General features: G+C 44.3%; 1 protein-coding gene across 1 annotated transcript in view; it reads right to left on the reverse strand.

The window, feature by feature from the left end:
* The window catches only part of LOC114885260 (putative tetratricopeptide repeat protein 41), a 62,815-nt gene that overhangs the window by 8,840 nt on the left and 28,144 nt on the right, over nucleotides 1-25,831 (reverse strand). Inside the window, 3 exon segments of the mRNA XM_029204891.1 lie at nucleotides 14,804-15,243; nucleotides 15,371-15,519; nucleotides 23,080-23,219. The gene's annotated coding sequence lies outside the window, so the exon portion shown is untranslated.

The following is a 25,831-nucleotide window of genomic DNA, read 5'->3' on the forward strand; positions in this document are numbered from 1 at the left end:
CACTCCCATTTACCACTGCAACAAAAAGAATAAAATATCTAGGAATAAACCTACCTAAGGAGACAAAAGACCTGTATGCAGAAAATTATAAGACACTGATGAAAGAAATTAAATGATACAAATAGATGGAGAGATATACCATGTTCTTGGATTGGAAGAATCAACATTGCGAAAATAACTCTACTGCCCAAAGCAATCTACAGATTCAATGAAATCCCTATCAAAGTACCACTGGCATTTTTCACAGAACTAGAACAAAAATTTTCACAATTTGTATGGAAACACAAAAGACCCCGAATAGCCAAAGCAATCTTGAGAACGAAAAGTGGAGCTGGAGGAATCAGGATCCCTGACTTCAAACTATACTACAAAGCTACAGTAATCAAGACAGTATGGTACTGGCACAAAAACAGAAATATAGATCAATGGAGGAGGATAGAAAGCCCAGAGATGAACCCACGCACATATGGTCACCTTATCTTTGATAAAGGAGGCAAGAATATACAGTGGAGAAAAGACAGCCTCTTCAATAAGTGGTGCTGGGAAAACTGGACAGGTACATGTAAAAGTATGAGATTAGATCACTCCCTAACACCATACACAAAAATAAGCTCAAAATGGATTAAAGATGTAAATGTAAGGCCAGAAACTACCAAACTCTTAGAGGAAAACATAGGTAGAACATTCTATGACATAAATCACAGCAAGATCCTTTTTGACCCCCCTCCTAGAGAAACGGAAATAAAAACAAAACTAAACAAATGGGACCTAATGAAACTTCAAAGCTTTTGCACTGCAAAGGAAACCATAAACAAGACCGAAAGACAACCCTCAGAATGGGAGAAAATATTTGCAAATGAAGCAACTGAAAAAAGATTAATCTCCAAAATTTACAAGCAGCTCAATAACAAAAGAACAAACAACCCAATCCAAAAATGGGCAGAAGACCTAAACAGACATTTCTCTAAAGAAGATATACAGATTGCCAACAAACACATGAAAGAATGCTCAACATCATTAATCATTAGAGAAATATAAATTAAAACTACAATAAGATACCATCTGACACCAGTCAGAATGGCCATCATCAAAAAATCTAGAAACAATAAATGCTGGAGAGGGTGTGGAGAAAAGGGAACACTCTTACACTGCTGGTGGGAATGTAAATTGATACAGCCACTATGGAAAACAGTATGGAGGTTCCTTAAAAAACTAAAAATAGAACTACCATATGACCCAGCAATCCCACTACTGGGCATATACCCTGAGAAAACCATAATTCAAAAAGAGTCATGTACCAAAGTGTTCACTGTAGCTCTATTTATAATAGCCAGGAGATGGAAGCAACCTAAGTGTCCATCATCGGATGAATGGATAAAGAAGATGTGGCACATATATACAATGGAATATTACTCAGCCATAAAAAGAAAAGAAATTGAGTTATTTGTAGTGAGGTGGATGGACCTAGAGTCTGTCATACAGAGTGAAGTAAGTCAGAAAGAGAAAAACAAATACCATATGCTAACACATATATATGGAATCTAAGGGAAAAAAAAAAAGGTCATGAGGAACCTAGGGGTAAGACAGGAATAAAGACACAGACCTACTAGAGAATGGACTTGAAGATATGGGGACGGGGAAGGGTAAGCTGTGACAAAGTGAGAGAGTGGCACGGACATATATACACTACCAAACGTAAAATAGATAGCTAGTGGGAAGCAGCTGTATAGCACAGGGAGATCAGCTCGGTGCTTTGTGACCACCTAGAGGGGTGGGATAGGGAGGGTGGGAGAAAGACGCAAGAAGGAGGGGATATGGGGATATATGTATACATATAGCTGATTCACTTTGTTATACAGCAGAAACTAACACAACATTGTAAAGCAATTATACTCCAATAAAGATGTTTAAAAAAAAAAAAAAGTATCCTGCCCAGAAGCATCACAATTGCCTAAGTTCTTACCTTACAGAAACCAAAACTAGAAATTGTGTGTGATGCATTTTGAGAAAGGTGACATCCAATTCCAATCAGAGGACCCATTAAAAGCAAAGATCTTAACTCCAAATTTTTAAGTTTAGGTAAAGAATTACATATATATGCTTAAGTTAAAATGAAAATGTGAAGTTTGTCTGTATCACTTAGCTGACTTTTTGGATTAAGGAACCCCCTGCTATAGAGAAGAGGACTCTGGCTGAGCCAAGCATTTTAAAATCAAATGAGGAAAAAAGGACTGACTCACCCCACTGAAGGTCACCCTGTAGAGCCTTTGTTTAATTTCTTCCTTCTACATGTGACTGAAGTGCTTGATATGTCTTCTATGAAAGAATCCCAGGGAGAGGGAAGTAAAATAATGTTCATCTACCATACTTCATCCAAAATAAACAATTCCGTATAGAACCCTCAGCTGATAGAACAGAATATGAAAAGCCACATTTCTGCTTTTTCCTCCCACTGTAATGATTTCTCAGTAGGCGGATCTAAGCATTTATCAGAGAAGGAGAAGAAAAAAAAAAGATTGGTCTGTGTCAGAGGTAGTAGGGAATATACATCACAAAAACCCTCTTTTCATGTCAGGATTAGTACTAAAATCTCTAGAATTAGCAGTTTCATGAGGTTAAGATTTGTTCTTGAAACTGGATCAAAGAAGCTGAAAGGAGATGAGGAAATATTTCAAGGAAATATTGAACAGAAAGAGATTTCACTTTTGAATAAATGCCTCATGAAAATGTGATCAGAAGGAGAAACAAACTTTAGGATTATCACCCTCTCACAAATCCACCATTTTCATATGTGCTTAGTATAATCTCATGCATTAAAATGTTGTGAGTATAATTAAAATCTGAATGATCATTGCTGGAAGCCCACTATTTTTATACCCCTTGGAAGATTATACTGTATTCTATACATTGATTAAATGTAATAATAAAAGATTAAGGAAGGTGCAGGTGCCAAAACTTTCAAGCTAGCAATTAATGTCATTAATCTGTAATCTAAACTGATATCTAAAAAGTCACCTAGGGACTTCCCTTGTGGCGCAGTGGTTAAGAATCCGCCTGCCAATGCAGGGGACATGGGTTCGATCCCTGGTCCGGGAAGATCCCACATGCCACGGAGCAACTAAGCCTGTGCGCCACAACTACTGAGCCCGCACACCACAACTACTGAAGCCCCTGCACCCTAGAGCCCACGCGTCGCAACTACTGAAGCTTGCGCCTCCTAGAGCCCGTGCTTGGCAACAAGAGAAGCCACCGCAATAAGAAGCCTGCACACCAAAACGAAGAGTAGCCCCTGCTTGCCACAACCAGAGAAAGCCTGTGCGCAGCAACGAAGACCCAATGCAGCCTAATAAATAAATAAATAAATAAATAAATAAATAAGTGACCTAAAAATTACTGTTCTCATTAGGCTAAAATACAATTTAGGTCACTTCTTTTAATGTTGTTAGCCTGGATCAGAGCCATCACTTCTGTTGGAAAGCCAGGAAAATTGTGTAACCCCCCAGAAAGAAACTGTTTATCCACTTTCCTCACCCTTCCTGCATTGACAGAGTACTTACGCACAGCTAGCACTCTTTGTGATGCTTTGAAGATACAAAGAATAAATAAGTTCCCTGCCCCTGGGAGTTCACAGTCCGTTTGAGAGGTCAAAACACAGTAAAAAGAAATAGAAATGAAGTCAAAAAAGGGTTCTTTGAGGGCTTCCCTGGTGGCGCAGTGGTTGAGAGTCCGCCTGCCGGTGCAGGGGACATGGGTTCGTGCCCCGGTCCGGGAAGATCCTGCATGCCGCGGAGCAGCTGGGCCTGTGAGCCATGGCCACTGAGCCCGCGCGTCCAGAGCCTGTGCTCCGCACCGGGAGAGCCCACAACAGTGAGAGGCCCGCAAGCGTTCTTTGAGCTCCTTCATGACTCTGGATATACAAGATGATTTTAGCATGCTGTGTGAGAAATCTCTTGTGATGATGATGCTAGAGGAATGAAGGACCCTATGTTCCTAACACTCCCTCACTTTGCAAAAGCCTTGCACTGGCTTTCAATTGCTTTTTTTTTTTTTTTTTTTTTTATTGGGGTAGAATTGATTTACAATTTTGTGTTACTTTCAGGTGTACAGCAAAGTGAATCTGTCATACAAATACATTTATCCACTCTTTTTTAGATTCTTTTCCCATATAGGCCATTACATAGTATTGAGTAGAGTTCCCTGTAGGTCCTTAATAGTTATCTATTTTATATATAGTAGTGTGTATGTGTCAGTTGCTCTTCAGGTAACATCCCAAATCCCTGAACAGGCCTCGGGGCCTGTGACATCTCTCTGACATCCTCCTCATGCACCCTCTCCCCCCCACATCGGTCTCTGCATACTAGCCCCACTGGCCCTTTTTGTTCCTTCCAGATTTGCAAATTCTGTCCTCACTGCCTAGATGACTCCTTTCCCTCCCCACCACTTTGCTCAACAAGCAAATCCACCTTCACATTCAGTGGCAGCGTCATTTCCTGAGAAGCACCCCCGACCCATCCCCCTCCATCTAACAGATCAAGGTCCCCTGTTAGCACTTGTATTTTGCCATGATAGCACTTTGCACAACTGTGGTGCAGCCACTGTGTGTTTAGTTGTCCAACCACAATCTCTATGGTGGCATTTTCCACAATTGCAGCTAAACAGTCTTGTATTTAGTTGTCTGACAGCTGTTGGTGTCAGTGTGAGCTCAGTGAAGGCAGTGTGGGTCTCCACCTGTCCTGCTCACTGCTATATCCCCAGGAACCAAAACAGAGATTGTCACCTGGCAAAGATTCTCTCATTAACCAAACTCTACTCAGGCTCTCTGAACTCTTCTTCAGCTAGGCTTGACTTTTGGGTTTCTATGTTCATCTCTACGTAGTCCAATTTTAACAAGAATCCTGCTGGGTTTAGCCATCCTCAGTACCTGATTACCCTCGATATCTAGTCAAGTTTCTCATTCTCCACCATCCCCCAGGTGATGTGTGATCACCCTGGCCTGCCTTCAGCAAGAATCCTGCTAGGTTCGTTTAGCCAGAATTCCCCTTATCCTTGGTGTTGCCTCTTAGTAATTTTCTATCCACTGACCCCCACCCTACTCCTTGGCTACAAATTCCCACTTGCCCATGCCCGTATTTGGAACTGAACCCAGTCCTGTACTAATGTCTCTTTCCCCCTATTGCAATAGTCTTGAATAAAATCTGTTTTTACTGCTTTAAGGTTCAGTAAATATTTGTTGAAAGAATTAATGAATGAATTATAATACACGTAATTAACATTAAAATACCCTTAATAATAAATACTTGCTTTTCTAAAGTGGAAGGGTAAATCTGAATTAACAAAGTCATTTTCTCCATTATATGTTCATTCCCATGGCAAATTTTTACTGAGAACCTACTATGTGCCAGCCACTGTTCCAGAAGCTGGGCATACAATGGTGGAAAGACAGATCAAGTTCCTTCTTTTTAGCAAGAAAGGCAGATTTTTTAAAAAACTAATAAGATCTAAATAGACATTTCTCCAAAGAAGACATACAGATGGCCAATAGGCACATGAAGAGATGTTCAACATCACTAAGTATTAGAGAAATGCAAAACTACAGTGAGGTATCACCTCACACTGGTCAGAATGGCCAACATTCAAAAGTCTACAAATAATAAATGCTGGAGAGAGTGTAGAGAAAAAGGAACCCTCCTACATTGCTGGTGGGAATGTAAATTGGTGCAGCCACTATGGAGAACAGTATGGAGGTTCCTTAAAAAACTAAAAATAGACTTATCATATGATCTGGCAATCCCACTCCTGGGCATATATCCAGAAAAGATGAAAACTCTAATTCAAAAAGATACATGCACCCCAATGTTCATAGCAGCACTATTTATAATAGCCAAGACATGGAAGCAACCTAAATGTCTGTCAGCAGATAAATGGATACAGAAGATGTGGTACATGTATACAAAGGAATATTACTCAGCCATAAAAAAGAATGAAATAATGCCATTTGCAGCAACATGGATGGACCTAGAGATGACCATGCTAAGCGAAGCAAGTAGGACAGAGAAAGACAAACATCACATGATATCACTTATATGTGGAATCTACAAAAATAATACAAATGAACTTACTACAGAAACAGACTCACAGACACAGAAAACAAACTTATGGTTACCAAAGCGGAAAGGTGAGGGAGGGATAAATTAGGAGTTTGGGATACAAACTACTAATAAAATAGATAAACAACAAGGACCTACTGTATAGCACAGGGAACTATATTCAATATCTTGTAATAAACCATAATGGAAAATTATACATATATATATTTATATAACTGAATCACTTTGCTGTATCCCTGAAACATTGTAAATCAACTATACTCCCGTTTTTTTAAATGGCAAAAAAGACTAATAAATAAATACATAATTTTAGGTAGTGTGCTATGAAGGAAAATAGAGCTGAGTGAAGAAGTAATGAGGGTGGGCGTGCATTTACACAGGATGCACAGGGAATTCACTTCACTCTGAAATTGTAGACAGGCTTCAGACAGCCTTGCTGAGTTCTCAATGATTCTAAAGAGTTTCCAAAACAATCTCCTAAACAGAATAAGACCATGAAAGGGTAATTGGCCCCCAAGCCTTCTTCAGTCTTAAATCTCCACTTGCCCACAGACAGAACTGCCTTCAAATCAGTGCACTGCCTCGATTCTCCTACCACTGCCTGTTTTCTTACGTCTTCACCTCCCATCCCACCCTTTCTCATAGCCCCCCTGCCAGCTCCCAATTGGTCTTCTCCACGTCTTTGTTTATTCCTACCTTCCTACCTTCATTCATGCATATCCCCTGCCTAGCAGTGCCTCGTCCTCGGCCAACTCACTCCCTCCATCTCCCTTAAGCATTCCTCCCGGGAGGCTTTCCCTGGAAAACCTCCTGCTACTGATCACTGTCTCCCTTAAATGTAAACATGGAAGAGTAACTCTGCAGAGAACTTCAAAGAACCCTAGATCCTTAGTTACAGATGGAGCGGAGAGATAGACCTGGGCCAGAGCACTTGTGACTTGGCAAAGGTCACATAACTGGCTATGGCCAGGCAAAAACTAAAACCCAGTTCAGCCTCCTCCAACCAGGCTGTGCTTTAAATCTTTCATGTGTTATATATTTTATAATAGGTTTGTTTTGCCTCCTAACAAAACAAGAATTTGCTTAAAGGGAGAAATTAACTTCGTTTGTTTTTGGATCCCCCACATACGGGGGATCCCCCAGGACGGTTCTTTGAGCACAGGGGACAGAGTTCCCATCTGTCCCATCCCATTTGTCTATTACCGCATCTAGAAAAGACCAAGACAAATTGTCATTTAGATTGAAATACAGGCCATACGGCATTCATAAAATTCACGTTGGAGGACCTAGGAGACCATTTCAAAGTAGTAAGCAGCCCCTGCAGAGCACCTGAGGAACTGCTCCCACAAGGAGAAAAACTCAGACAAAGGAAAGTTTCTTACAAGAGCCTCCAATCCAGAGTCACAAAGGCAGATGCAAGCAATGACTTGTGATTGGGTGATTGGGCTGCCACTCACATAGGCAGCTTCAGGCTGAGTGCTGCGGGGGCGGGGTAGGGTGCGCAGTAGGAGGCTTGTTTATCTTAACCGGGTGAATGAATCTCCCAAACCACCCCAGACCTACAAACTGGTTAGGTTAAGATAACACATCCTTATAGTCCTGTCATGCATTCCAATGTATAAAGCACTAAATCCTCACTGAATAGATACAGTGTAAGTGTCATACACCATAGCTCTTTTCTTCCCTCAGTGCAAAAATCCTTAAAGAGGATCGCTTTGATGACTAACCTTCGGTAACGCTTTTACTACAGAGGCCCCAAAACTTCTTTAAAAATGACTAACGATGAGTCCCAGCTACATGTGGTTCTGGCTTCCTTCTTATTCTATGAGTTCCTCAGGCACGCTCCATGTAGATAGACATTTTCCATTAAAGGTAGATAAAGGGGATCACGATATGCCACCCCAAAGTAGGCCACACTGACATTAGAATTATTACAAGCCGAGGCATTTGATTCCTGAGAGCCCTTATGTGCCTAAAAGCAGAGCCTCCCAAAAGGACTCAAGTGTTATAAGTCCCCTCCCCGGGAGAGGGGGCGGGGGACAGGAAGCCAGCACCACACCCAGACAGACACTGCCACAAACTACCATATCATCTATTCTCCTAAGGGCCTATTTATCCTTCCAAAGAGTCATTTGGTTTTCCATGAGGGCCTTTTCTCCCCCATCCCTCTCCCCTGCTAAGTTAGTATATAGACCCCAAGTTCAAGCCACCCCTTGGAGTTGCTCATCCCTGAGTAGGTGTGTTAAGTGTGATGCACACGTTAGTAAACTTCTGTTTGATTTTTCTCTTGTTAAATCAATCTTTTCTCAGGCTAATTTTACAGGGCCCCAGCAGAAGAACCTAGGAGGGCAGAGGAAAAAAAATTTTTTTTCTCCCCTACAGTTTTGGTGACAAAGGTGGGATTCTATCATCTAGTACTCCTTGCTTGGTCCAGAAGCTGCTGTTAAGAGATCCTGGGCTTCTTAATAAAAGCCGCAGGAGATAGAACTTCTTACCAAAGTCAGCCTCTCAAATTTCTGCCTGCAGGGTCAGGTGGAACAAGGGTGGTGAAAGTCTGCCTTTTCAATTTAATTTTCAGGCTCAGCCAGGGACCCTAAGAAGATGGAAGAAACATTTTTCCGCCCCTACATAGGAAAACTAAAAATATGTCAAAGAACAACTGATTCCAAGGTCTCCATAAACTTAGTCTACCTTTCCCTCCCAAGGCTCTCATCCTCCTGTACTGAAGACACCCATCAGCTCTCACCACCAGGGACTGAAACAGAAGCACAAGAATTCTGCCCTGACAGCTGACTTAACCACGCACGATGTTCCTGTGAGCCTGGAGCGGGCCTTATGTGAAATGAATCAACTTCAATCACCAGCAGGTGGGAAAAACTATAAAATAATGGCGAGAAAGTGCTCCTTACAGAAAAATACTTGATCGTAACCACGTTGAAAATTGACTGTAAAATGGAAACCTATCATAAAGAATTATTTAAGAAGTCACCAAAACACTGTGATTGCCAGAGACTCTCTTATCGGAAAGTAAATGAATATATTATACTTTCACCACAGACAAGCCACCAAAACTAGTAACAAAAAATTAGGCAAAGCAACCAGATCAGGTAAACTAGTCCCTTTCTCATAAATGTTCTCTAGATTTGCATCTGCAATTTCTGTTTATAAACAAAATCTTTACTCAGCCAGGACACGCTTACTGGAAAAAAAAAAAGTACACACACGCGCACACACACACACACACACACACACTACTAAATCTGTAGAGTGAAAATAGAAAATATTCTTTCCCTGCAGATATCAAGTATCTTAAGGCTTTTTTGTGACAGCAAGTGACTAGGCTGACAGCAATCCTGTTTTATTGTAATATGGATGACAAGCATACATGCTGGGGGAAGTGGTTGATTTAGGTCAGGGTTTCCTAGTCTTGGCGCTGTTGACATCTTGGGCTGGGTAATGTTTTATTGTCGGGGGCTGTCCTGGCCACTGTAAGATGTTTAGCAGCCTCTCAGGCCTCCACCCACTAAATGTGCACTCCCCACCCCCAGCCATGACGATCGAGTTTCTCCAGACTTTTTGTCCTGAGGGTCAAAATCAGCCCGGGGTTAAAAAACACCCTTTAAGGCTGAAGTAGATTGTGCCCTGTGGCAATGAGATTTCAGGAGCCCTGACAACGTTTCAAAATTTTTCTAGTTGTAGCATTTATAGAAACTGAGATTTCTAGTGTAGCCTACTTAAAGAAAGAAACAAGGGCCGAGAGGTCTCTGTCTGACCCTCATTGAACCCTCACTCTATTTGAACCCACTCACTGGAGGCACAAAAGTTGGCAAGTGCTGTCTGTGGGAATCACATCCCTGACTACACCTACCGCACCCTCCAGCTGTGGCCTGTCCCCAGCCTCCTATCCAAACATTATTTGCAGCCTCCAATTCAACTCTCATTCTCCTCAGTTCCCAAGTCTGGCAGTGATGCTCCAGCCAAATGACAGAATTCACGCGTGGCAACCATTTGCAGCACAAGCTAATGGGCTACTGAGTCAAATAAGTACTGAGGCAGTAAAACGTGAGGTCCTGCTACCCTGGTCCCTGGCAATAGCAGAGCCTGGAAAGCAGGACCTTTCTCTCAGAGACCCCTGAGTTCTTCAACAGTGACCCTGGAGGACCACCCTTAAAATGTCAGTAAATTCCACCTAACCAATCTAGTACCAGGGATGAAGAGACTCAACAGTCACTATAAACCACAGGTAATAATATCAACATTCTGGTGGAAGAAACTCAGAGACAGAATCAGAACTCCTCCCACGAAGGGAAACAGAACAGTATGACAGAAGCAACAGAGACCAAGAGGAGGCAAGAGACCCAACCCCAATCCTCCTGATAAGAATTTAAGGCCACAATTTTTCATTTCAATTTTTTTAACTTTCGTTTTAAGTTTTAAATGTTTATCTTTAATCAGAAAATCTCTGCACCAGATCTGAGGCACTGAGTCCCATGAGTAAAATCAAAAGTGGGCCCATCGTGTTATTTCTGGTCACATGTTACTTTAGCAACACAGGAATAAGTATGAAAAGGCTACTGCTATAGAAACTGCATCTTGAAACAGAACTGGAAGGAAGAAGGGAAACCACACTGACAGGAGAGGGGTGTGGTTGGGCATGGTGCTTTGCCTACAAAAGAATGAAAAATGGGATGGAAAGGACTTTTAAAAGATATCTTTCTGTTGTGGTACGAATGTTTATGCCCCCCTTAAAATTCTGATGTTGAAATCCTAACCCCTGAGATGATGGTATTAGGAGGTGGGGCCTTTGAGAGGTGATAAGGCCATGAAGATAGAGCCCTTACGAATGGGATTAGTGCCCCTTATAAGAGAGACCCCAGAGAGCTCTCAGCCCCTTTCTTCCACTATGTGAGGACACGGTGAGAAAACAGTTGTCTTTGAACCAGGAGATGGGCCCTCACCAAATCTGCTGGCACCTTGATCTTGGACTTTCCAGGCTCCAGAACTGTGAGAAATAAAATTCTGTTGTTTAACCCACCCAGTGTACTTATAGCAACAGACTAAGACACTTACCTAATGAGGGAAGGTAAATAAGCCGCAAAAAAAAAAAAAAAGTTGAAAGTATGTGGAACAGGAGTTGCTTGCTTCAAAAATGAAGGCTTTTTTTTAAAAATAAGCAAAGTATGCAGGTGAGACGGAGGGAAAGTCATCTGCTTCTAACAGAAATACATCAAAGCAATTACCTAATTTACACAAGGCATCACTTAGGCTAACGTTCAGCTGCTTCCTGACGAGTGAGGAGCTGGCCAGAGTGCCTGCATTTTCCTTTATTTTTATCACTGGTTTATAATATTCAATTGCTTGCTTCCTTTGAATCTAGAAACGAGAAATCTAATTAAGGCTTTGCATCCAAGAAACATGGCATTCATCCATTTATCCAACAAACATTCACGGAATGCTGGCACTGGGGCTGCGGTTCAGAAATGAGGAAGACTAACCCTTGCCCTCAGAGAATTTCCCGGGGTAGGAGGAGAGACTGGAGGGTGAAACGGAGGACCAGCCACCTGTGAAGGACACTGAGTGCAAACCTAGGGGTTTGGGACTTTAATATTGAAGAGTTTTCATTAAGACAGTGATGTGATCCAACCTGCGTTTTAGAAAATTCACCTGGGTGCAAGTGCGGAGGATAAACTGAAGCAGGTGAGGCTATGGGAGGGGAGACCAGTTGGTCCGGAGGAAGAATGATAAGGGTCTGAGCTAACGCAGTGGCCACAGAGGTGACCGAAGGCCTGCTAAGTCCTGGCGTCACACGGAAGGTGGTGGTCCTGGTGCTGGGAGCGCTGGCATCTGCGCGTGCAGTAGGATGATGAGGTTAGGAGCTTGAGCTCTGAGGTCAAGCGTGCCTGGTAGTGACGCGGTGGTTAGGCACCACGGCTCTGCAATCAGACTCCCCTGGTGCTAATCCTGGCCTTACCATTTGAAAGCTAGTCAAGCATCCTAATCTCCTAAGCCTCGGTTTTCTCGTGTTCAAGATGAGGATGACAGAGCTGTTGTGAGGATTAAATGAGAAAATGTATGGCGTGGGTTTAGCATGGTGACTGATAATAAATACCACGAAAATGTGTCGTTAAAGATGGTGTCTGTACGGGGTGAGATGGGAGAAGATGCATTTTGTCAGGGAGAGGGGTGGATGTTTTCAGGCTTGAGAATGTTGACTCTGAACTGCCCGAACGGAGACGCCCAATAGGCAGATGGATGCACGCGTGTATAGCTGATGATGGAGGTCCGAGAAGGGGACGGAGACGAGACGCCATCGCCTTAGGGAACGCTGGCTGAAGCCCCGGGCACGGGTGAGGTCGCGGCCCCGCGGCTGATACATGTAGAGTCCAAGAACTGAACCCAAGAGAGCACCACCATCTGGACGAGAGTCGGGAAGAGGAAAAGGAAACCCACGAAAGAAACCGAGAAGGCATCATCAGAGAAGATGGCCATGAGGGTGGGTAGCTCGGAAACCAGGAGGGCATATCTCAGGAGGGGAGCCATGGATGCTGTCAAAACCTCCAGCAGCAGACGACCAACAAGATCAAAGTGCAAAGAGACACAACGAGGATGTTCCTGATGATGTTCATGGCAGCAGGCGAAACGGAGTTGGGTGGAGGGAGAGGCGAGTGACGTCAGCGGGAAGTGAGGCAATTGAGACACCTGTCTGGAGGGGACACGGATGAAAGGACAGCTGCTGCTGAGTGGATACAAAGGTGAGAGAGAGCGATGACATTCACTGATTTCACTGAGAACATATCCCCGTTCCTCTTAAGCCAGTTTGCTCATTCTTCTCTGTCCTGGGGGGAGGGGGCGCCGGGGGGAGGGGGGAGTTGGGGGAGGGTTACTTTTAATTTTGTAATTTGACCTCATGAATCCATCCCTACCTATCCCCACCCTCCAAGGCCCCTTAGGACCCTCTGATCATTTCCCTAGTTCATGAGAGCTGTCTTGAGGGCCCCTGGCCACCAAGACAAAGGATCTCCACATGTTTGAGTGGCACAGCAAAAATCTCCCAGTCTTAACCAATGTGGAAGGTGCGGTCACCTAAGGACAACCTTCAGTAAGGATAAAGGCTTCTCGGTCGTTTCAGAAGGCTGACCGTTGACAATGAGGTCTGGAAAGAAGACTGCCAAGTACGGTCAGCTCCTCTGACACAGAGGCCATGCACGTTGAACGGCGGCAGTGTTAAGTGTCTGGTGAGTCACATGCTGCCCTCCCTGGACTCATGGTGGGGCAGCCCAGGCCGCAGAGATGACTCAGTCAGTAAGCTACGTGTTTAGATTTCTCTTTTATGAGGCAATGGTTCTACTGTCAAGCTTTTTGCTTCTCTAAAGAAGGTCCTGTTCTCTGCTCACAGTGCTGACCTTAAGAGGAACAAAAGTAGGCTTACGTAGTGTCAAGTGCCTCAAAAATTCCCTGCTGGGGAGCAAAATAATAATACTAAGAACTCAATTTATCAATTCAGTGCTCCAGGCGTTCTTCCAAGCCCTTTACATAGAAGATCTCTCAGTTCTCACCATCATCCTGCAAGGAAAACACTACCACCACTCTCGTTTTACCAATGAGGAAACAAATGAGACACCAACATGCTAAGTATGCGCCCAGGTTCTCACCGTTACCAAGCGGCAGAAACAAAATTTGAATCCAGGCAACAGGACCCCAGAGCCCAACATCTCAGCACTACTATAGAGCACTGGTAACTCTACCCTTAGAAACTCCTTTATTGGGGCTACTCTTTTCAAGGTAAATATTCTTCGAAAGGGTTAACACTGACCTGCAGTTCTGCGTTAGAGATGAGTCACATCACATTTGCCTCGGGAGCAAAAGCCAGAAGACAAGAGGTCACCTCCCTGGTGAGAGGGAAATTCTCTCAAGGATGGTGGAAAGGGAAAAGTGAAAGGCAGGACAGCCAACAGGGAGGGGAGAGGGAGGGGCTACAAAAACAAACCCTCACAACTTTACAATTTCACCTAGAGCGTCCCTGGCCCTTCAGCCAGCTGAACTGGCTGTGCAAGTGTGCAGGCTGGGCCAAAGGAAGGGGATGGTGGACTCTCTGTGGACTCACAAAGAACTTTCTCTCATACCAACCTGTCAAAGGAAGAAGTGGTCGAGCTTGGCAAATCCTAACACAGATTAGATCCGGACGGTAATACCTACAACCCCTCTTTTTTTTGTTTGTTTGTCTGTTTTTTGTGGGGGTTTTTTGCGGTACGCAGGCCTCTCACTGCCGTGGCCTCTCCCGTTGCGGAGCACAGGCTCCGGACGCGCAGGCTCAGCGGCCACGGCTCACGGGCCCAGCCGCTCCGCGGCATGTGAGATCCTCCCGGACCGGGGCACGAACCCGCGTCCCCTGCATCGGCAGGCGGACTCTCAACCACTGCGCCACCAGCGAAGCCCAACAACCCCTCTTTTAAACACAGACGCTGACAGTCTCTCCTGACCAAACTCTACTCGGGCTCTTCTGAGCAAGTTTCAACTAGGCCCCAACCTTTGGACTTCGGTGTTCCTCTCTGCATTGTCCAACCAGCGAGAATCCTCCCCGGCGCCATCCCCCAGGTGACATCCGGTCACCCTGGCCTGCCTTCAGCAAGAATCCACCCCCATCCGCACCCCTGACGTTTCCTCTTAGTAACTTCCCGTCTACTGACCCCGCATACCCCGCTGCTTTTCCATGCATTTGGAGGTGAGTCCAATCTGTCTCTGCCGCTGCAGAACCCCTTTGCATGGAGAGCCGAGGAAAGCCCCACACGTGGCGAGTGAGTGAGAGGTCTTCCCCGGCGAGAAGGGGTGGCACGAAAGTGGGGTCTGAGGCACTGCAGGCTCTGGCCTAGGTCTTGCAGAAGACAGACCAGTGGGGTGTGGTACCGGAGACACAGTCCACAGAGGCTTGAAGTACAATGCATACGTCTTCCTCACAAGGCCTGGGGTGATGCTGGGAGACACTCACGATGGCGTTGTCCTCCTTTTTACTCTTCCTCCTGCCAAAACCTCTAAACGGTTTGTGGGCTAGGAGCTCCTTTCAAATATATCATGGTCAGTGTCCTGACAAATAGATCAGGGCAGAACTCTCAGGCACGGTGAGTTTCTCTGCACAAGGCTGGAACCAAAGAAGTGAGACGCCCCGATGAGTGACCCCTGACCTCCCTGTCACTAGTGGGGTTTTTTGAAGGGACCAGGGGTGGGGAAAGGAGCCACACTACTTGAAACATTTCATAAAAACTTACCTTTCACTATGTCTCAGTGGGAAAAACAGTAAATCCGCTAAAAATTCCATAATTTCTCCAACTAGGATGTTTTTCTCACCAAACTTCTCCTGATATTTAAGCATTCTTGAAATTTCATCTTTGCAAGAGAAGCGTTTCCGGCAGCAGATCTGAAAATAAAATGCATGTGCGTGACTTACTGGGCACGATACATGTTGGCTACCTTCATTGTGCCACCAAAAATAATGCTCATAAACGTCCTTTATTCTATACAGGATGACACAAAACAGCAGAGCAGTTTATATTAGCAGGGACTTGAGACTTTCAAAGTGATCGATAAGACGTGTGTACTTCTTTATAAGAAACCAGGGCGCCGTTCTCAACCACAGCTCTATGGACATCTGGGGCCGGAGAGTTTGTTGCGAAGGGTCCTGTATAATGTTTGCCATCTCCCCTGGCCTGTACCCACTAGTTGCCAATAACGACACCCGCAGTCGTGACAAGCTAACGCGTCTCCAGACATTGCCAAAGGCCCCATAGGGCGCAAGCCTGCCCCTGGGTTGAGAGCCACTGAATCAGAGGATGGAAACGTTACAATTCATCCTTCCTTAACCCAATCAGTTAGTTGGGAAATGGATTAGCGAGGATGGGTTAAGTATATTAATCATAACCGTAACAGCTAGTACAGAAAATAAAACATTTTCAAGCAAAAACACACATTTACATCAGAACACCTTCAGTGTATTTCATGGTAGCCTGGCCACAGGTGTTGCTGTCCAGTAAGCTGGACATTTCAGTAGCACATTGCAGAATATGATTTTCTTTTAAGTACTCCTTAGATGCTGACTTTGCCAGGTTGTTCAGCACTCTGCCTGCAGGGAATAAATTTTGGCAAAGAAGATGATGCTCAAGGCTTTTTTTCCACAGAAGAGTTAAGATGTCACTAGGCAGGTCATTTAATATCATTTCTTCCTCGCTGCCAACAGCTGGGTTTTTTCTTAATAAATCAATTACTGACCTACATTGCATGGAGTTGGTTTTTCTATAACGAATTTGTGTGTGTGCAGAAGTTATAGGGCTGAAGAGCTGAGGCAATAGACTGAAACCAAATCCAAGTCTGTTTTGCAAATGAACAGGTCAGAAACAGAGTGAGAATACGGATGTAGTGAAACCAGCCATCACCATGGTAACCAAGTCCTAGAGAAGGCAAGCCGGTACAGCCTTGCAATAAGAAACAATAAAATGGTACAGCCTTACAACAAGAAACACGTGGATAAGCCCCATGAGCCTAATTAATAAGTAATGGGCTGTACCTAGATACACACTGCCTTGGGAATGTACCCTTTGCAAAGGCCTAAATTTTGCTAGTTATTGAAAGTGAGATATTCTAACAATAATAGACTTCTAAAAAGTAGACAGTTTTATGGTTTTCTAAGCCATACTTTCTTACGGAAAGAGATAAAAACCATAATCATATTTCAAGAAGGTGTTACTAGAGCATTGCTAGCAGTAAACAAAGCAGATTTAACTCCCTGTGCTAAGGAATTTAGTATTAATTATAAAGGATTACCATTAAATTATCACAAAGCATCTTTCCCATCATCAATAGTACCCCATTCATTGCCCAGTGCCCACTCCAGGGCCTCAGGCCTTGCATCTGCACACCAGGGAGGGACAGCCATGTACCTGGTCTCCCTACGTCCATTCTCCATACAGCAGCAAACGTGACCTCAGAACAGAAATCAGGCGATGTCATCCCCAGCCTAACTCCTGCAAGGCTTTCCCTCGCACTGATAATAAAATCCAAATGTTTCCTGGGGCCCGAGGCCCTGAAGGATGTGAGCCCAGATGCCTCCTGTCCTTTGTTCACAAAGGCTTCTTTTTTTTTTTTTAATTTTCTTATTTAAGTATAGCTGATTTACAATGTTGTGTTAGTTTCTGGTATACAGCAAAGTGATTCAATTATTTATATATATATATATATATATACACATGTGTGTACTTTTTCAGATTCCTTTCCATTATATGTTGTTACAAGACAGTGAATATAGTTCCTTGTGCCACACAACACAGCAGGTCACAAAGGCCTCTTTTCATTGCTAGGACAAGCCGAGCCCTCTCCCACCTCAGGGCTCTGCACACGATGTTCCCTCTGCCACGAATGCCCCCATCCCCACCACATGTGGCTCCTGCAGTCTGTCACGTCTCAGCTTCAATGTCCCCTCCTGGAGATGCCCCTTGACCACCCTTTCACAGGTGGTCCCTCCCCCTGCTTATGCTCTACCTCCATCTCTTGTGTCTCTCACTGCATTTAGTACAGCCTGTAATTACTGCATGTGTCCGCTCCCTTGTGTGTCATGTGTCACCTCCTTTCGGAGGCAGCATTGGTGACTCTGTCCTGTTCAAGCTGCTGGACTCAACACAGTGTCTGGTGCACGACAGGTGCTCAGTAAAGAGTTTTTGAATGTGTGAGCCCTGGTCAGGCTGGAATCCCCTCCCCTCCCCCTTTATCTGTTTGCCTAGACCCTGAATCCCCACCTGACCCTCGTCAAGAGACCGGAAGTACAGTGCACTCCCATCAAAGCTGCTGCTAGGGCTTCCCTGGTGGCGCAGTGGTTGAGAGTCCGCCTACCAATGCAGGGGACGCGGGTTCGTGCCCCGGTCCGGGAAGATCCCACATGCCGCGGGGTGGCTGGGCCCATGAGCCATGGCCGCTGAGCCTGCGCGTCCGGAGCCTGTGCTCCGCAACGGGAGAGGCCACAACAGTGAGAGGCCCGCGTACCGCAAAAAAAAAAAAAAGCTGCTGCTAATGACACTGATCTACCTCTGAGCATCCCTGTTCACCAGCAGCCAGCCCCACCTGCTGTTTTCACCCCCTTGGAGAACCACACTTGTCTATACCAGGCCAAGGTCTGCCGAAATCCTTGGAACTCTGTGCTTTGGACAGCCCGGCTGGCTCTAGAAGGCCAGTCCCAGAACCCACAGAAGTGTCCCTGGTTCCCACACTGGTTTCCTCTCCTCACCAAGGTCCCAGCATGTCCATGACCAGCCCTGCCTACATGAGGATGACTTAGAAGCTAGCCTCTATGTATGGAGGATTAGAGCTTTATAAATGCCAATGCTAGAAGAGATGCCACATAGCAAGGAGTAATGCTGTCAGGCTTTAGGGTCAGATAGGCCTAGCTTGGACCCCCAGCTCCAGAGGTGCTAGCTGTGGGAGCTGACGTAGTTGATTTCATCTCTCTGACCTTCAGTTTCTTCATCTGTAAAGTGGGGTAACAATACATACCATGTGAGGTATATTTGAAGGTAAAAGAGCTTGTGAGCATAAAGTGCCTTGTACATTGTAAGCATGAAACGAATGATAACCTCCATTCCCAAGGACACCTCTTGGTCTAAAATGGCTGTTGCATCACCAGCCATCACAGCCACAATCCAAACAGCAGGAAGGAGGAAAGAGAAGAGGGAGGGCACACCCTTCACTTCATGGAAACTTCTCAGAAGTTATCCATAGCACCTCCATTTACATCCCATCAGCCAAAACTTAGGATGTGCTCATATCTAGCCTCAAGGGAAGCTGGGAAATGTAGTCTTCTTTCCAAACAGTCCAGGAGGGGGGTGGGGACATTACTTACTACAAAAGGGAGACTAGATATTGGGAAATTATAGTCTCTGGTATACCTCACTTACCCTTTTCTTTTAAATTTCAAATCAGCAGTGTTTTCACCTATTTTCTTCACTCCTGCCTATGCCAGAGGAAGGGATGCCTAACCTCCTTACCAAGGACCTGCCCCTTCCCAAGCTCTCGAAGTCCTGTGTTCCTCACAGAGTCCCCACCAGCATCTCCAATCCACCTCTCTCCCTGGCTCGTTTCCTGCTCCACACAAACACATAAATCCTGGATGAAACCTAACCTGAACCTGGTACTATCTTGACTTTTCATCTTTCTCCTTTTACTGACACACTTCTCAAACAGGTATTAACACATGTGCTTCCCCATTTCATTATCACACACTCACCTCTTAAAGCCCTGCAGTTTGGCTCCTGACACATATACCCCCTTCCATCTCAGGGGTTACCACTGACCTTTGCTCACCAGATCCAGGGGCCTTCTTTCAGTCCTCACTTGCCCAGGCCTCTAAGGAGCAGTTGATGCTGTTAGCCACTCCCTCTTTGATTTGGGGAAACTAGGATATCCTTATTCTCTTCCAATCTCTTACTCCTGTACAGGTTTTTTCCCTTTCCTCCTTTTAAGGATAAGTAATTTTCCAATGACCAATTCCTACTATCATTCAGAGATCTTGTTTCCTCATGGTTTTAGCATTCACATGTATGTAGATGTCTCTCCAGTCTCTTTCCAGACTTCTAATCCTATGTTTCCCCAGCTGGCTGGATACTCCCCTTGGGTATTTTTTCTGAACTGCAAACTCAGCAGTTTAAATGTTAAAAATTCATCATCCTCTCTCCAAATCCAGGTTCCTCTTTGAATTTCCCCACGTCCATCATCGGACTCAAATCCTCAGGGTTTCCTTGATTTCTCCCCATGTCATGGCCACGTTTCCAATCAGTCTGAGTCAGGCAGAATCCCCTGTCACAGGGAGGATGACAGCTCCCAATCTACCACCAGCCCACAGAGGTCCTTTGACCCTTGAGTCTCACTGCCCACATTGCCAGGAATACTGATCGGCATGTCAAATGCAGCCATATAGTGTCAGTATCCTCTTTATGAAGACATGTCTTTTATTCCCCTCTTACTCCAGGCCATCTGCTTCTTGAGGGCAGAGACCCCATGGTCCAAGAATTGAGTTCTGTGCTTCATGGTTCTTCAGTAAACGTTTGTCGATATGCCCAGTGATTGTGAAGCATTCTTAGGTCATGGTCTGTACTGGCCACCACCTATGGAGCCCTGACCGAGCAAAGCTCTTAAACTGCATAACCTCAGTGGATATCTGCAGAAACCCTAGGAAATAGGGATTATCACCCCTCTATCACAAGCAGGGAAACTGAGGCTCAGTGAGGTTAAATCAATCCCCCAAGCTCACGTGGCTAGCCAGTAGGAGAACAAGGGTGTCCAACCCAGACCGGCCTATCTCCAAAGCTCTGCTCTGCACATGTTCTTAACAAGTGAGCCTCTGACGCATAAACAGAGGCCCCCTTCACAAAAGTATCCTTTGGTTTTCCTGCAGCCTGATGCACCTATTGTGAAATACTAGGGGGAGAGTCATGAGACTTACTTTTTTAACAAGCATACTTGCTCTTATAAATCAGGGTTTCCCAGCCTCAGCACTACTGACTTCTGTGCCATCTAATACTTTGACATGGGGGGCGGCAGGGCTGGCCTGTGTAGTGTAGGACGTTTAGAGCATCCCTGGCCTCTGCCCACTAGATGCCGTTAGCAAGCTCCCCGCCAAGCTGTGACAACCAAAAGGTCTCCAACATCGCCAGATGGTCCCTGACAAACAAAATTGCCTCCCAGTTGAAAACCTCTGCACCAAAACTTTAAAATAACCTAATCTGAAGAAATCACAAAAGTGGTTTGGCACGGAATGTATGTAGCACAAATAATAAGCTCTTTCCCCTCAAGAATGTTCAGTACATATTTCAAAGAAGTGGTTATTACCCAAAATCGTTTTAGAACTTCTCTTTGGGAAGGGCCCTCAGAGCCTAAAAAAATTATTCTAATAGTCTCCATGATGGCTAATCCCAAAGAACTGTTGCAAAAATATTTTGAGAATACAATCATAAGACTGATGCCTCTGGAAGGAGTGCTTTGAAGTGGGAAATCCTCTCTGAACATCTCAGCTTTGTCATGCTTCCGGTGCAGCCACCTTCTCCCTTCACCCCACCTACTCCACAGGTTACGCTTCATCACAGTTGGAGATGCTGGCGGTGACTGGGAGCTCCATGAGGGCAGGAACTGTGCCCGCCTTGCCTACTGCTATCATCCCAACTCCCAGCACAGAGCTCAGGCTGGGCAAGGCCCTCAGGGAATGTTAGCCGAGTGGAGGACTGAGTGAATGGATGAGTGAGTGACTCAGTGAGTGAATGAGTGAACGGTTGAGTGAATGGCTGAGTGAACAGATGACCAAATGAGTGAGTTAATGAATGAATGAGTGAATGAGTCAGTGAATGAGTGAATGGATGAGGAAATGACTAAGTGAATGAGGGAATGGATGAATAAATGAATGGATGGATGGATGAATGAATGAGTGGTCGACTGAGCGAATGGCTGAAATCAGGCATTCAGTGATGACCTAATAAAATAATGGGTGCTTTCCAGAAAGACACATGTCAGTGATGAAAATCTGGACCTCGTGGGGAAAAAAGTATTTGGTGCAGGGGGAAATTCCATAATCAAAATAAGATATCAGAGAATCACTGGACTCTACTCTCTGAAAATGCAAGAGTGGTCAAAATAGCTTAAATCAAACTCTTATTATCTCTCACCTAGGCCTCAGTTACTTTTTAACCCACAGACGGTAATAACCAAACAGCTTAAGATCTCACTATGTGCCGCGCATTGTTTGAAGTGCTTTGTGCTACCGCTCACTTCACCCTGATAACAGCCCCATGAGGCAGATCTTAGAACCCTCAACAATGAGAACTCTGAGTCAGAGGTTCAAATTTTTGCCAAAGTCGCAAGCAGGAAATGCCAAAGCACTTTAAATCTGGGTCAGTCTGTAAATAGCCCAGGCTGATGCACTACCCCACACTACCTTCTAAGGACACAAAGTACTGGCAAATTCAAATTGATTCGTTGATTCAGTCGTCACATTCACTAAGCACCCGGAGGTTGTAAGACACCGTGGTACACACAAAAATTGGTAAACAAGCATGGCCTCTGCAATAAAGGGATTGCGGATCTTGAGTCTTATAAATCTCTTTAGATAGAATTCCTTCTAGAAAGATGTATGTTGATGGAGCAGAGACAGAGCTTTATGAACATTTGAAGGCCTTTGTTTTAAAACAAAAATAGCTTTGTCTTGGGTTACATTACCTGTGGCCCATAAAATACTACAATCGGTAAACATTTATAATTTTTTAAAGGACAGTTAAATGTCATCCTAAGAACAGTTACAGTTATATGTCATGAGTGAAAGTTTCATTGTATTCAACAAGCCCAAAAGTTTCTATTTCAGGAAAAGTAAATCAATAGAGGGACAAGATAATCAATCAACCTTCCCCAACATCTTTATGAAAATTATAACCACCTAGAGGGGTGGGATAGGGAAGGTGGGAGGGAGGCTCAAGAGGGAGGGGATATGGGGATATATGTATGCATATGGCTGATTCACTTTGTTGTACAACAGAAACTAACACAGCCTTGTAAAAGCAATTCTACTCTAATAAAGATGTAGAAAAAAAGAAAATTACAACCAACTCTTTAAACAGTATTTTATTAGTTTATTTCAACCCACTACTCTCGTTCCCATCTTGTTTTATGAACATTCCTTTTATCCCTCCGAAATGACACCTGTTGGTATTCATTCATTCAATCGTGACTCCCATCTATTTACTGGTTGTCGTCACTAATATACAGTTTGGGACACGGATTAAAATCAAAGCTTCCTCACTGATGAACATAAGTAATAATTATTTATTATTCATTATTCATTAGTTCCTCTATTTGTGGACTAAATTATAAACAAACAAAGGTAAATGATATCTGAAAATACCTAACACAAGTTGAATAACGTTTGAAGGATTTAAAAAACTATTTCCCAATTTACCTGCACTAACATGTTCTCAACACTCAAGAATAACTCTTCTGCTTCATTGGTCTTGCCCAGAAGCTTCAGAAATCTCACAATAAAGGACATTAATCGGCATCTGTCAGTGGCAGTAACCTCAAAAAGTCTGCGTTCCAGCACTAGAATGGAAAGAAAAGTAAATAATCCTAAAGCATATTTGGAAGGGAACAAAGAGTGCTTACCACTTAATCTTGATACAAGTTAAATATTAAATCCATTTTCTATATTTCACTGTTTCTCTCTCAAAGCATCAGCACTTTGCTTTTATTAAGGTTTACATATATTAACAAGTATCTTAAACTACCACGTGAAAAATAAGTCAAGGCCTTCAATTAATCCTCATATGTAAATTTGGAAAACCAGAGAGTCGAAAAAGAGTATTTCTCTAGCTCAATCCATATATTGTTGTCATTTGTATTTGGGAGTGATTTTCAGGCAAGAAATAAAAGGCGTTTAAATTTCTTATACAATTCTGCCCTCTGCTGCAACTGTCTTGAATTACTAGCTTCAGCAGAAAGAACAAAATGTTAAAAGAACAAAATAGGGAGCATACCTGTGTGTGTGTGTGTGTGTGTGTGTGTGTGTGTGTGTGCAGTTATACCTTATCATATACAAATGAAAATATACAGAATTTTTGAACTTGAAGACTCAACTAAATACATGGTACCACAAAGTCATCATTTTCAGAATTTCTCTTTCCAAACATTCCAGTATCTAAACTTCTACGTTTGTCCATTTGTTACATTTCAAACTGTTGTGCCTAATGTGTCTGACACCAGTATATTCTTATTCCTCATCTGTTCCTTTGGACAAACTGTAGGCAACCCAGACCTTGGCTACCCTCTTGCTTTCTTTCCGCCAACCTGTGGATCCCCATTCATGCACGGAATAAATATTCAGTGAACACCAATGTGTCAGGCAGCATTCCAGGCTCTGAACACCAAGCACAGCAGACGAGGGTGCAGCCCTAAGCATCAGGGAGGCCGCCAGGAGCCTCTGAACCATAGCTATGGTGCCTTGGGTTGGGAAGCAAAAACTAAACAGAGCCAGGGGAGAGAGAGCACTGAGGGCCAGAGTCTGCAGTGTCTGCAGTGTCTGCAGTGTCTGCAGTGGCTGTCTGAGCAAAGGGGCCTGAGGTGGGTAAAAGAACTGAAGGGTGGAGCTAAGTGATGCGGGACCCTAAGAACCAGAAGTGGCTGCTCAGAACAGGCAGAAAAGGGCAGTGTGGACACAGAGCTAAGGGACAGGATCCTGTCTAGAAGTGGGACTTTCGCACATTCCAAGAGGGTTACTAAGTCCAGACTCCTGTCAAGAGCTCAGGTTGGGATGGATGGTGTTCATCACTAAGGGGCCATTCAGCACCCACACCATGCCTGGTGTTGCTCCAGGCACTGGGGGTACAGCAGTGAACACGGGAGGTAGAGCCCTGCTTTCAAGGAGCTTATACTCCAGCAGCTGGGAGGGTCAGAGGCAGGGGAGAGGGGAGCAGAGACAGACAATTTTAAAAAGAAACAAGACAAAGTCTGGTAGCAGTAAAAGCTATGCAAAGAATTAAAACATGTTAACATAACAGAGAATGACTAAGTACAACGTTAGATTGGGAGGTCACCCTGAGAGGGTGACACTGCAGTGAGATCTAAATAACCAGAAAGAACCAGTACTACAATGAGTGGGAAGAACATTCCCGGCAGAGGAAACAGCTGGTGCCAAGGCCCAAAGGCAGAATGTACTTGAAGGACAGAAAGAAAGCCAGGGTCTTACAAAATGATGCTACCCAGCCACGGAGGGGCCAGATTGTATAGGGCATTTTAGGCTAAACTGAGGAGTTTAGATTTTAGTATAAGTGCAACAGCAGACTAGTGGAGTTGTCTTAATCTGTGAAGTGACATGATCTGGTTTACATTCTTAAAAACTCATCTTGGCTACTATGCAGACAATGGACTTTGTAGGAACAAAAATGAAAGTAGGAAGACCAGTTCAGAGGCTGTTATAACAGGCCAAGGGAGAGGGGATGGTGGCTAGGGTTCACTAGAGGGATGCTAGTGAAAAGCCGAGGTTAGTATGACACCTCTAACCTCTCCTCTTCAACATCATCCTGGGAGTCCTAGCTAGTGCAATAAGACAGGAAAAGGAAATAAAAGATATATAATATATATATATATTAAGGGAAGCCCTTAAATGCGTATTCTAATCACAACTGTGTATAACATCCCTGACAGCTTAGAGAAGGGCAGTGATGGTGGAGGTGGACACGTTTGAGAAACATTTACGAAGTAAAAACTGCCAGGACTCAGTGATGAAACGTATTTGGGGAGGGGATAAAGGAGAGAAAAGTGTCAAGGATTACTCCAAGGTGGTAAATTGAGAGACAGTCCCTGGAACAGACCCTGTTTTGGAGGGATGTTCATGAGTTCAGTTTTAGATGTGTTGGGTTTGAGGAGCTTTGAAGACATCACTCAAGTGGAAAGTAGGTCGTTGGGTATGTGAATCTGGGGCTCAGACGATAAGCATGCCTGGGGAAGTAAATGTGTGAGTCACATACACATGAACAATCACTAAAGCCATAGACACAGGTAATATTCTTACAATGGAATTAATGAATGAGAGAAGAGCCTTAAGGAATTCTAACACTTAGAAGCCAGGTAGAAGAGGAGGAACTAAAAAAGAGACAGAAAAGCTACAGCCAGAGAGATGGAAGATGAACCATGGGAGTATATACCAGTAAAACAGA

Source organism: Monodon monoceros, unplaced genomic scaffold (assembly GCF_005190385.1).
Source record: "Monodon monoceros isolate NGI ecotype Baffin Bay Population unplaced genomic scaffold, NGI_Narwhal_1 Super_Scaffold_6, whole genome shotgun sequence".
Taxonomy (NCBI): domain Eukaryota; kingdom Metazoa; phylum Chordata; class Mammalia; order Artiodactyla; family Monodontidae; genus Monodon; species Monodon monoceros.